General features: G+C 43.9%; 1 protein-coding gene across 3 annotated transcripts in view; it reads right to left on the bottom strand.

Moving 5' to 3' along the window:
• The window catches only part of SUSD6 (sushi domain containing 6), an 88649-nt gene that overhangs the window by 56004 nt on the left and 20149 nt on the right, over positions 1-12496 (bottom strand). The window lies entirely within an intron of this gene.

Below are 12496 nucleotides of genomic sequence, written 5' to 3'. Positions count from 1 at the left end.
GGTTTTGTTGTATCCTTATTTTGTCTGCTTTCAATGACCAGTCAAAGCTTTAAAACAAAAAAAAAAAAGTCATCCTCTTGGCTGCTTAATAAGAAAATTACAGAAAAACCAAGTCCAAGTGCCAGCAGAGGAAAGAAATCTCTAATTCTACTTACTTTCTGTAGCTAAATCAGTTTAATTGAAAGCTTTTAGAAACAGAATTGTATTTTTAACATTTTGGGATAACTTCACAGTTCAATTAAACTCTTCAGTTAAACTAGACACAAAGAAAAAACTAAAGCATTCAACATTACCTGCAGGCAGTTTAGAAAAATCTTAATCATCTGACTTTTCAGCACAGCCAACTCTTAATTATCCAGGATAATTGGAAAAGGTGGAAGATGAAGAGAAGAAATAAGAAAAACCAAACAACCCATCTAACACTCTCCCCCCCCCCCCCCCAAAGTAACCAGATGATTTAGAACACGTATATTTGGTAGCTTCATTTTGCACCTTCATCTTTGAATTATAAAAAGGCAGATTTCTGCATAGCACAGGCACAGCATAAAGCAGAGGGCTGAATTGCAGATATCCCCTGCTACAGAGAGGAATCACTGGGTAGACTGCGCTCCTTATTCCAGACACTGGAATCAGCGCACATCCTCCTGCAAACCAAAACGTGATTGCAGCCTGCAGTGGGACCTGAATTGTTGGGTTTCCTTCCTCATTCCCCAACTGTGCCACACGGTTTGGCCTATGACCTGCAAAGTCAGCCAAATGAGGAGCTCCTGGATCCCTCAAGGAAAACCAGATCAAGCATATTTTCACTGCACACTTTAAAAGTCCACTGCTACATCCCTGTCAGTCGTAGTTCATAGATTTACATCTCCTACAGTCTAAACTGCCATCCTTTTGCATGGTATGTTAAAGACTTAAGAACCAACCAACCAGAAACACCAGTCTGCTAAATAAATCTGTGCGCTGCAGCAGTAAATTCCATCTTCCCAAGAAGACATCGCAGTAGGCCTCCAAAAAATGTACTTCACTTCAGGACCGACAGCATCAGACACCCAACTGCAGAGGACAAACTGTGAGCAAGGTGCTCTGATACACCAACATGTAGTAACACTGTTCCACATCATAGCCTTTAAGCCATAAAATGTTTTCTGTTCAACTGACTTGCTTTCCCATCCTGTGTCAGAGTAAAGAGGACAGCACAGCACAGCTTGCTCTAGCACCCGGGTTTCATTCTTGCAAATACCACCCTCATACTTTTAGAAACAGAGTCAGAGACAAATTGTTAGAAACAGTCTCAGTCTTGTGAGGATCGTCCCCCATTTCCAAGTCTGTGGTTGTCATGCCAGGTCTGACACAGTCACAGAAAATTTGAATTTTATGACTGGGAAAAAAACAAACAAACAAACGAAAAAAACAAACCAAAAAAACCCCCAAACAAATCCCACACCATCCAATTTTCCTTGCCTTGGTAAGTCTGAGAGAAAGCCCTAGATATCATTGGCTCCCCAAATTTTAAGAAGTCTCCTTGAAAGTCAGAGAATTTCACTGGAAACTTTTTCTTGGGAAAAAGAAGGTAAGAGATCAAAATCCAGTTGTCCTTCCAAATCAGGAAGGAGAAGCTAGTTACAGGCAGGCTGTGAACTTCCAAGCACCAGTAGAAAGGAAAAGCAGAGCCGCGGAGGGGCAGGGTAGAGAGTTAGACAGGTTAATGCACGCAACTCCAATGCACAGGACATTTCTGTGCTATTACAAAAATGTTTATAGCAATGGGGTCACGTAACCAGCGAATGAAGAGAAACCAGTTACCAAAAAAAGAAGTGGTGGATGTGCTTTAAGGGATTTTTTTTTTTTTTTTTTCAAGCATGCTGGCATCTATGCAACCTATGGGAGAAAGTAGAGACTGGGGGACAGTAGAGAATACATCTCACATGAAATCTTTTCCAGTTTGTTTTGTTTGGGGTTTTTTTTTTTAATATGTCTTTATTTGGAAAAGTATTCCCTTTGGAAATGATTGTTTCGGCATTTTTCCCCTGCCACACTGCATCAGAAAGGCTAGGTTTCATACTTTCAGCTTTAATCAGTACAACAGCACATTTACAGAGAACCATATGCACAAAATGTTCCAGAACGCTTTCCAAAAATAATAAGTCCTAAAAAAGAAAACTCACAGTAAACTGAAATGGCTTAAGGGAATGAGAATAAAGAAAAGCCATGCAAAGGCAGAACCTCTTGAAACCACATACAAGCTTGAAATATTATTTTCAGTAAGCAGGGCTCTTAAAGCAGCACTGGATTGGTAAGGTCACTTGTATATCCAGGATGCTTTTCTCATTTATGCAGCTGTGTTAATCTGTTTCAGGGAATGCACCACAAGCCCCATGTACAGTAAAGTCTTATTTTATAATCCTTCACCACTAGAATGTGCTTCTCCCCATCCTTACCACTTCTTGTGCTTTCATTTCAACTGATGTGGCTAAAAGCATCAGTCTGCTATACATGCAGCTACAATACCACCAGGCAGTACAGCCATTTGAAGAGGACACCCGTTTGGGAAATCTTTTTCCTATCAAAGCCCTCTATATATAAACTTCAATGAGCCAGTCTGACATTTAAATAAGGAACTATACTAGAAGATAGAGGCACTCTTATGTTTATTCCTAAAAGCACAGCTGTGAGACACAACTCAACTTTAGAATGATCAAGTTTCCCAGATACAAAAACATCCACTCACCCACTTCCAAGCGATGATGACAATTGCTGTGCAGTGCTTATTACTTGTATCACAGTTTATATAGAAAGTTGTCCACAACAGACATGATGTAGTATCAGAACCTTCCCAGTTAACAAATCCTTGATGTTTGGATGTCTGGCAGCACAAAGATGTTTCCAAAGATAAACACACACAAACACTCTGAGAAATAAGACTGCCCCTTAAGTCCTCTGAAAACTTCATCTTCCAACAACCCAGTATCACTGAACCAAACTGAGAAAGTTATAATGCACAGTTTCAAATTCTGGTTCTGACTTTAAGACTGCAATCGGGATTCTAATACAGCAGAGAACAGCTTCAATAGATCTCAATTCGGGGCAGGGGGGAAAGCTGGCTTTCAAAAGGTCTCAGCATCATGCTGAGTCTTGTATCTATTAACTCACTATTTTCCTTTTCTTTTTTAGTAGTAGCAAAGTCATTAGATGTTTCCTATTGCTTTTCTTATTTAGGATGCACGTGTATTGCCACAAACCTTTCACTGTGGCAGAGACCAATCACAGTGTCATTGGAGCACATTTCACTCCACAGAGCCCAGCCACATCGCTTTCGCCAGCGTCCAACTGGAAAAGTCAAATTTTGCATCACCATTCAAACCCCTTGCAACTAAAACTGTAGGACGACTAGCACACTGCCTGCATGCAGACCTGCTCCTGTGAGGCCAATGGTCAAGGGCGGCTGCAGAAGGTGGCCCAGGCAGGCTCCCCAGCTGGGCACCCTCACTGGCAGCAGGCACACCAGCATCCACCCCAATACTCAACCTGAGGCTTTCAGATTCCAGGCAAGGCACCATAAATTAATCTCAGAAGTCAATACTCAAGGGCTGAGAGAAGAGGGGTGGGGAAACAGGAGTCTTAACAGCTTCCTTTCTTTTAAATCACTCTCACAATTACCAGCTCACAGAGAGCACACATCACTATGCAGAAGACCCCCACAGCCTTTTCTCTCTAACTGGCTTCCCTCAACAGGCTATGCTTAATTTGATTTTTCTAACAGGGGATCAGTTGTAATTATATTCTGATTTAAGCAGCACAGGCTAGGAACATCAAGCCAGAGAGGCACTCCAAGAAGGATTGCTGCTTATTACATGTCACAAGGGGACATACATACACCACGGGGAGGCCAAGCAATCCAAGCAGAATCCCCAGGACAGGTCCCGTTCTAATAGGGTGCCAAAGCAGCTTCCTGAGACCTACAACCACCATTCAAAGGCTGCACATTAAAGATTTCCACCATTACGTTGGGGTGGGAGAGAAGCATGCCAGAAAGAAGAGTAGAGAAGTAAGAGTCCGCAGAATAAAACCTGTCGTAAATAAAATCTGTAAGTTGCATCTCAGTAGAAGGTCAATTTGAAGCTTCAACTTCTCCCTCACTTGACTCAGTGACATTTAGACTTTACAAAGCATGGCTATTAGCGAAAAAATATTTTTAAAAAAATCTATATGGACACTGTTTGCTGGAACTAGGACAGCCCAGAGGTGGGACCCAGGACGCTCTGACCCGCAGCAGGAGGAGGAGCACACCCACAGTCTCCTGCACCCACCCTGCAAGTGTCACAGGAATCGCCATTCTTTAGCTCCTCGAGGAAGGGCCTCTGCCTAGCTGCTACCAAACAAAATCAAAGGAAATGTTAAGCAAAGGGTCTTGAGGCAGCCAAGGAGCACTGCCTAGTAGCAACTGTTCATTCAGCAGCTCTGAGCACTTGTTTATGCAGCGGCAACGGCTCCTCAGCCTTTACTGACCCATAGCCTAATCTACCCTTTGTACATCAGCGCTGCCCCTTTGCAGAGCCAGCTGGGGTTGAGGCCTGTCCCTCAACCATCCGAGCACTTACAGGTTTGTGCTGCTACCTTGGCTGAAGGATGACTCCTTGCTCCTGGTGACTTGACACCCCCATGCTGCTGCTCCCACACCCACGTCACAGCTAACCGTCCCCTCTGCAATGCTGATGCGACTTTCAGGAGCTTGTTGGGGAAACTGGGTCCTCGCACTGGCACAGCTCTGGTGCGAGTGGACACAGCAGCTGGGGAGAAGTAAGAAACTCCCACCTCAGCTTTGCTGCTGAAGCCTGTAGTGTGTGGAACCACTCTTTGACTTAAGTTAGTAGCCTGTACAATGTGTTGGGCCAAGTAATTGCACAGGCTTCTTGCTCCTAAAACCAGCTCCATTTTCAATCCACATTAAAGTGTGGCAGAAATAATGTACTATGCATAAAGATGTTCTACATCTAAAACCCTCCCGCTAAATCAGGGCTCCGAGCATCCTGGTTTCCATGCAGATTAAAAGCCAGAATGCTGGGTGAGAGCAGTCCGTGATAGCCAAAGGCAACACAGGCTTGGCTAGTTAGAGAAAATCAAATAAAATCAAAGCCGAAACAGGGGAAAAAGTTGTACAAAGCAGGACAGCAAGAGTCAGCAACTTGCTCTGGCAGTAAATCTTACAGTTTTGTGCAACAATGAGAAAGGCTACGAAGTGCTGCTGCACACAGGCAAGAATCACACATGTGCCAATGCTAGGTCAGAAGGAGATACACCCAGAACTTAAGAGGATACAGGTTATTTAACCTTCTGCCTCGCACCTTGGCTTTTTCACTAGACCACCCAGGACTGCAAAAGCACAGCTAGGCCTTGTCCAGTCTGCCTCAAAACTCCAGGGAAAACCCTTGCAAAGATCAGATTCCCTCTCAATTGCACATGTGCAAAGACAAACCCTCGATAAAGCTGCACGCAATGCCTCTCTACCACTGGGACCAGAAGCTAGATGTGAAGCATCCTGCCAGTGACCTGGGCAGCTGCCTCCCTGAAAGCAATACATACTGCCTGCTGTTCCTCAGCCAAGAACACCACTCCCAGACGCTGCCTCTCTCCTGGCTCTAGGCATAGTCCTCCATCCCCTGAATGGGCCAGCTACCAGGGAAGCATCCATGAAACACAAGCAAGAAGGGAACGAGAGTATAGTCTTCATTGGATTTCTGCATTTTGTTACTTCTCCAGCATGCTTATATTCAAATGTCAACAAGCTGGGCACATGAGTGTAAAGGATACCACACACGCTGCCCCAAACACCTCTTCCCCATGCTCCTTCTGCCCACACACGGCTGAAAAGTGGAAGATCCTTCTCCGTTCTCCCTAAAAAGGGCATTTTAGAGCAGGCACATTTAACTCTTGGTTATCTGCAGGGTAGGAAAGAACTCTGTCAAGCCACTAGCAATTAAGTGAATAGTACATCCACATGGGAAACAGGTCACACTCTGCCTTGCTTGGGGTTTTGATTTGTCTCCCAGCATCCTGCATGAGTACACTCAAGCCATCAAACTATTTGTCAAGAAAAAACATTCTAGCACAGAATTCCCAGTGACCTCTACTCAGCCTGGCAGGAAAAGTACAGCAACTCCAGCTTCAACTGCTTTTAAAGGAGGACTGATTTTTTTTTTTTTTCTCCCAGACATTTTGCAAATAAATATGAAGGTCTTGCCACTGCCAGTAATCCTCAAGCAATTTCCTGTCTCTGGAGACAAGGTTCCCTCAGAGTGAATTGATTAAATAAAGGTTATTAGAATTAGTATAAAGCAAGCTAGTTTAAAAGTCATCCTTTTCATGTTTTAACCTGTAACATTGTGCTCCAAGCAGCAGCACAAAGAGATCAGCTATAAGAGCTTATGTGATAGTGAAATTAATATGCAAAACCCACCAAACTGCGAGATGAAGATTTAAAACAGCTTCCAACAGCAGAGGATTTTCATATTCATTTAATCTATTTTCAAGTGAGTTTCTCAAAGGGAATTCACCCAATCCCTTTATTACTGTACTCTTAAGATTAAATTTGTTTTCCCCATTTTGTCAATCTGACATGCAATTTAGACTTTTGAGAGTCAGCAATTGTCCTCATCAAAGCTGTTCTCCTTTTGCCTTTGCAGTCTAAGACTTTGCTGCAAAACAACAGGCTAAATGCATTTGCTCCATCTTTCAGTGTTACCAATTTCCTTTTCCTGTAAGGCCGAACATTTTAAATAAAAACCACACAGAGACACAAGTGTTAGTTCCTACAAATGCTGCGTGTGTGTGGAAGGAAGCAAATAGCCTGCCATCAGTATCAGAAACTTGCTCAACAATTCTCTAGCATCTCTTGAAGAGGCAATAGGAAGTAACAGTAAAGTAACAGCACTGGAGCAACAGTTTCAAAGAAACAGAGCAACCAGTTAAATTAAGGCATGCTTTACAAATAAGAAAACCTGTATCTTGCAGAAAGGTCCACTACACATCAACAGATTGGCAACTGTCTCATATGCACAGGTAAACTGAGCTTCTCATTCTCATCCACAAAAAACCCCCAAACATTATGTAGAGTTTCCAGAAAGGGTCCCTGCATAGGAACTGCCAATTTTTTTTAAGCTAACCTCACTTCTCTTCACTAAATGCACAGAGAAACAACTGTTGGGAAAAATACAAAACAAAACAAAACCCCACGCACAGATGTTATCTGTTGCTCCACCTATAAAGTTCAGGGCAAGATTGTATTGTGAATGTCATGTACAGCAGCGCAGCGGTATCCGGAGGAGTTGGTGGTCTGTCATTTGCAACTGTCCAGGCTTCCATCAGCATCTTTTAAAAGGCCACTTACAAGCTTCACTTTGTGAAATGGCTAGCCTCCACCTGCTTTTATACACATTCTAGCTCACCTAAAACTACTTTTCTAGGTGAGCAAAACATGACATTTGAAAGATGTAAGCAACAGTTGGCTCTGGACAACAAACTATCTTTGTCTCCCTCTGCACTTCAGGATCTACTCTCACGAAGCAGAGTCACTGACTGACATGCAGAGAGAAGTGAGGGGAGGACAAAGAGAAGCCTGCATTGTGGAAAATAAATGGCTCCATTAAGGCTCCACAGGATGCTATAAGGCACATTTTGAGGAAACTACACTCCTTACAGCACACTACAGAGCACAATAGCTATCAGAAGCCCTTTCTCCAACAGCCACATCCCCTTCCCTGGCCTCTAGCAACAGTCCCGCAGCCTCCACCTCCCTCTCCAGCCTCCCCACCACCTCCAAAATCGCACTCAGAGGCGCTTGAGTATAGCTGCTGGGAATCACTGCAAAAGCTGCTTCACACAACCCCTGCAAATGGAAAGAAATCCCAGTGAAACACTATTACAGGCCCTTTTGAAAGGTAGGACCACCTGCTGATGAGGACAGAGCCCAACAACTTACTTCTGAGAAACCAAGGTTAAGTTTCATCTTCTCTGCCAAGCACGGCCATGGTTTATTTACATCAAAGGCATCAATAGTCTTCACAAGTTCCTTGCAAACAAACCAAATCTGAAGAAACTAATGATATTTAGGCTACATTTGCTATGAAACAGGTGTCATAGGGCAGGAGTTTCAGTTCTTTGAAGAAGCATTCCCATTCAGAAATCTTTATTTCCGACCAAAGAAAGCTGCTGGGTTTTGTCACCAGACCAACAAGTTTCAGTCTCAGAACTCTGCAGTACATGACGTAAAAAGTTACTCTTCTCCAGAGGCACAGGCTCTCGGGAGGGAGGCCTCTGTAGAATGGATGGGTACACCCTTAACACCACCATCATCAAGGGAACACTAAACTATTCCTTGCAAACTCTGCAGGTACTTCCACCTGCAAGAAAAGCGGAGCAGGTGATGGTCTGCAGTGTCAGCAGTTGCAAGATGCCCGATCCAAAACGCTTGCTTTCATTTCTGAGGAAATAAGCTTGACCATCAGACTTCCTAACCGCAGGAAGGACTCCTGATCTGATGAGAATGAAGAAATGCAGAAAGAGAAAAGAACCAGCCTCTGAGGCCCATGTAATTTCAGAGCACAGTAAAGCTCGACACCCACTGCACGTTCCTGAGGGCAAGTTATAGAACCCACCTACAAACCAATCACCAACAGATAACAATACGCAGAGGGATCCCAGTTCACTTCTACAAGTGTTCACCGAGGCCTACAAACAAAATTCAAAAGCTTTGAGACTGGTGAATTAAGACCTATGCTAGCTAGTAATGTGAAAGCCATTGCAACAAAAGAAAGATGCACAATGTACAATGAGACTCTCAGACTTTGCAGGAGCCTAAAAAAAGCTGAGGATGAGACTGGAACAGGGGACATGCATGTTACTGCCTTAATATCATCAATATCAGGAGGGTCCAGTTCATGGAATTAGCCCATGTTAAGGGTTGAATTATTTTTTAGATATTTTAGATATTAAGGTACAAACACCTTCATTGCAAGAGGCAAAAAGGAAACCTCTGCTTCTTTAGACAAGAAATGTTTAAGTCCCCATTTCCTAGACAGAAATTTTCTTCCTCCACTATTATATGCCAGGAAAGAAGTATGAGGGAAAAAGGGTATCGGGGAATGAACCGGTCTTGAAGAACTTCAGAGAAGTGATTAACATAATCAACGCTTATTTTCAAAACCACACCTGAACCGTGGGCTGCTTTGTATAGGTGACTTGCATAAGAAATCATTTACCAACAGTCAAACCAGAGCTGCAGAAACCTTCTGGAAGGGTTTCGGCTTACCATCAGCTGGGCAATACAATTATGTTGACGTGAGAAATGTCAGGTCTAACCCCAGCAATGCTTGGCTTATTCTACTCACCTACAAGTAGCCAATAGACCTTAGGCAAGCCTGTTACTTCACTAGAATCAAGTTGGAGAAGACTGGTCTTTAAATAGCATAAAGATGGGCAACAAAGACTGCAGCTACCACAGGTCTATCTGGTCTGTCTTCTTATGTTTGAATGCTGAAACACATTTTCTGAAATAAATGACAGCCACATGCTTCCTTACAGCAGGCTCTCCTGTGCCTTACATGGAAAACATTTCTTGAAAGACACACAGGAAGAAAAGGTTAGATCAGATTTTCGTTGTGGGATCTTTTCATGTTGTGCAATAAAAAGCCCACTGATCTCATGCTGCTTCTTCCTCTGCTGCATGCACCTCCCTTATCCCCTCACCCAATGAAAGCCTCTTGGCTGAGACATCATTTCTTATCCCCATCTCTTTAGCACATGCTTTTTAACACCCTTTTTCATACATAACAGCTAGTTGTTGTGACTCACTACGGAAGTCACTGCAAGGGAAGAGATGCAGACAGGAAGCCTGGGGCACATGCCAAAGGATAAACTTTTGCTTCGGACAGGTATGTGATTAGGCAAAGAAAGCCCTTCACAAGCACTTCTTCCCTCATTACCATTTGCAAGGCAAAGGGAGGCAGAAATTGGAGCCTAGGAATCAGACCACACTGTGCTAGGTGCTGTATAATCGCATAACAAAAAAGACCACTACTACAAAGATATTATGAGCTACCATCACATGGAGAGAAACTACCTCTTTAATCTGAACTACAACTGGTTCCCTGTGATCTTCCTCTCACAGCAGGTTCTTGCTATGTAACACTCAGAGAAATCCAGACCTATTTGGTCTACTGCAAACATGCAATAAAATCTGCACCACGCCTGTTCTTAATGCTTTCTTTGCTCATTACAGTGGATTCAGAAGATTGAAAAGGAAATTAAAAGGTCACTCAGATACAGGAGCTATTTCTGTCCCAGAACATGCCAATAATTTGGCTCAGAAGCAAGAATCAAAGAGCAGGACTGCTTGGAAACAGGCTTCCCTCAAATTCTTATCAGCAACTATTTAACTCCCTTTCTACTTTTGTAGCTACAGTCACTGACATGGGCTTGATATTTATTAATTTATAAAACCAAATTTATGAAAGGAGTAAAGACTAAGACTTTCCTTGCCAATGGCTCTTCCTCCTCTCCAGTTCCCAGCTCTTTCCCCTCGCCGTCAAGTCTTAACACAGCCTCACCTCTGCTTTTGTTTCTTCTTAAGATTACTACCACACCTCCTTACCATCTCTGCACACACTCCAGTTCACACTTCACACGCAAGAGTGAGCCTTCTCTCTCCCACAGTTCCTTGTGCTAGTTCCTCAGCTGAACTCATTAACAATGTCTCCAGGACTTCCCATGACTGAAAAAAATCGCCCCTGGGCATATAGGAATGAGTTTGTAAGGTTTTGAGGGCAGTTACTTAGTGCATTTTCCAAAGGTCCTGTGCGGCTGCAGCATTAGCAATCTAGTGAGACTTGTGCGGGCACACCCACCCCCTCAACAAGGGCTGAGCTGTACTCTCACTTTTTGGAGCTCGGTGCAGAGATGAGCTGCATACTGGTAACGGAGGCCATGTTCCTTCGTGCAAGGGGTTATCATCACCCTACAGATACCTGCATCAGCCTTCCGTAAACAACCACAACTGGGAACACAGGAATCTCCTGCTCCAGGGAAAAAGGAGCAAATTGGCTCCCCTCCCATGCCAGATGTACTTTCAGAAAGCATGCAGGTTTTGTGGTGGGGGTTTTGGTTTGTTTTTTGGGGGGATGTGAGTAGGGGGTGGGTTTGGGGTGTTGCTTTGTTTTGTTTTTAACTGTTCCCCAGTTTAGTCATGCCTCTTTAAGAGACAGAACCTATGCACAAGCATACACCCCCTCCTTGGCTGAGATCAAGACCTCCTGCTGAACATATCTTTCAAAGCTTGATACCAAGCCAAAGCACGCTTGCAGCATGGACAATGGGGTGCTGCAATGGCAGTGGGGAGTAAACTACCGAGAGCAGTGGGACAGAAAACACAGGTTCACTACATAACATCTCCAGTCATCTTGAACACTAATCTTATCCATCAGTTTAAGCTTTAGGGTAGGTTCCCCCTCCCCCCCCACTTTTTTTTTTGTTTAAAGGGTGTACATTCAAAGGGTGCACCTCAAAGACTGTGGTAATTTTTGTAATACAAACAAGACCATTAAGAAGAGATCTCTGTCTCTTCTTGATACCTTTGCATTTATCTGGCCTTTCCTTGCATTTTACCACCCCCAGTGCAGCTGCTCCTCTTCTGATTAAGGACAAAGAGGAAACTGCTGTCTCCTTGCATCCTTGTACTGGCCCCAGGGGGATTCTCAGGGAACTTGAACCTACTCCCAAACATGGCTCTCAGTGGGTTTCACTCCTGTGGTTTTGTCTTCTAGTAAGAGGAGCATCAAAATTTTAGAGCAATCTATCGTAACTGATGAACTCTACCATTAATCCCAACATCTTCAAACACACCCTTCCTCCCTCAGACAAACAGTCCTCTAGGTTTCAGTCTCCTACATGAGCAGATGCTTAAAACAGCATGGTCCATTGACTGGCTCTGCCAAGGGGCCACACCAAGTTTAGAACTACCTGCTAGTTACAGTATTTTGCAGTTAAAGCTGCCTGCAAGACCACCTTGTCTCACTACAAGCTACAGTATGAGCCCTCACATGCTAAACAACACTGTACAAACACATCATCACAGGTGACCTACAGCCCAAACAGAAGACAGCCAGCCCAAGAGCACCGAGACACAAATCTTCCAGAAAGGACTAGTGGTTTCTGAGCACAGACAGGAAGGGCAGTTCTGTACCACAGCTTTCTTTAGGGCATGGTTTGAGGCAAACTGCTCGGGCCCTGAGATAATCACCTCCCCCCCTCTGCTTCCTTCACCAGAACAACAAAATCCCTCCTCCAGAGGCTCATGCTTTCCCCAAAGGGGAAGCGACCCATGCCACTGCCATAAGACTTCTGAAGTAAAGCAAGAGACAACACATCAACAGACTCGTCACAAGACCTGTGCTAGTGCCTCTTCTCGGTGTCACATTAACTAGCAAGCACAAACACACACTTTGAA

This window comes from Aquila chrysaetos, chromosome 2 (assembly GCF_900496995.4).
Source record: "Aquila chrysaetos chrysaetos chromosome 2, bAquChr1.4, whole genome shotgun sequence".
Taxonomy (NCBI): domain Eukaryota; kingdom Metazoa; phylum Chordata; class Aves; order Accipitriformes; family Accipitridae; genus Aquila; species Aquila chrysaetos.
The sequence above is the reverse complement of the archived record's forward strand: the minus strand, read 5'-3'. Positions and strand labels throughout refer to the sequence as shown.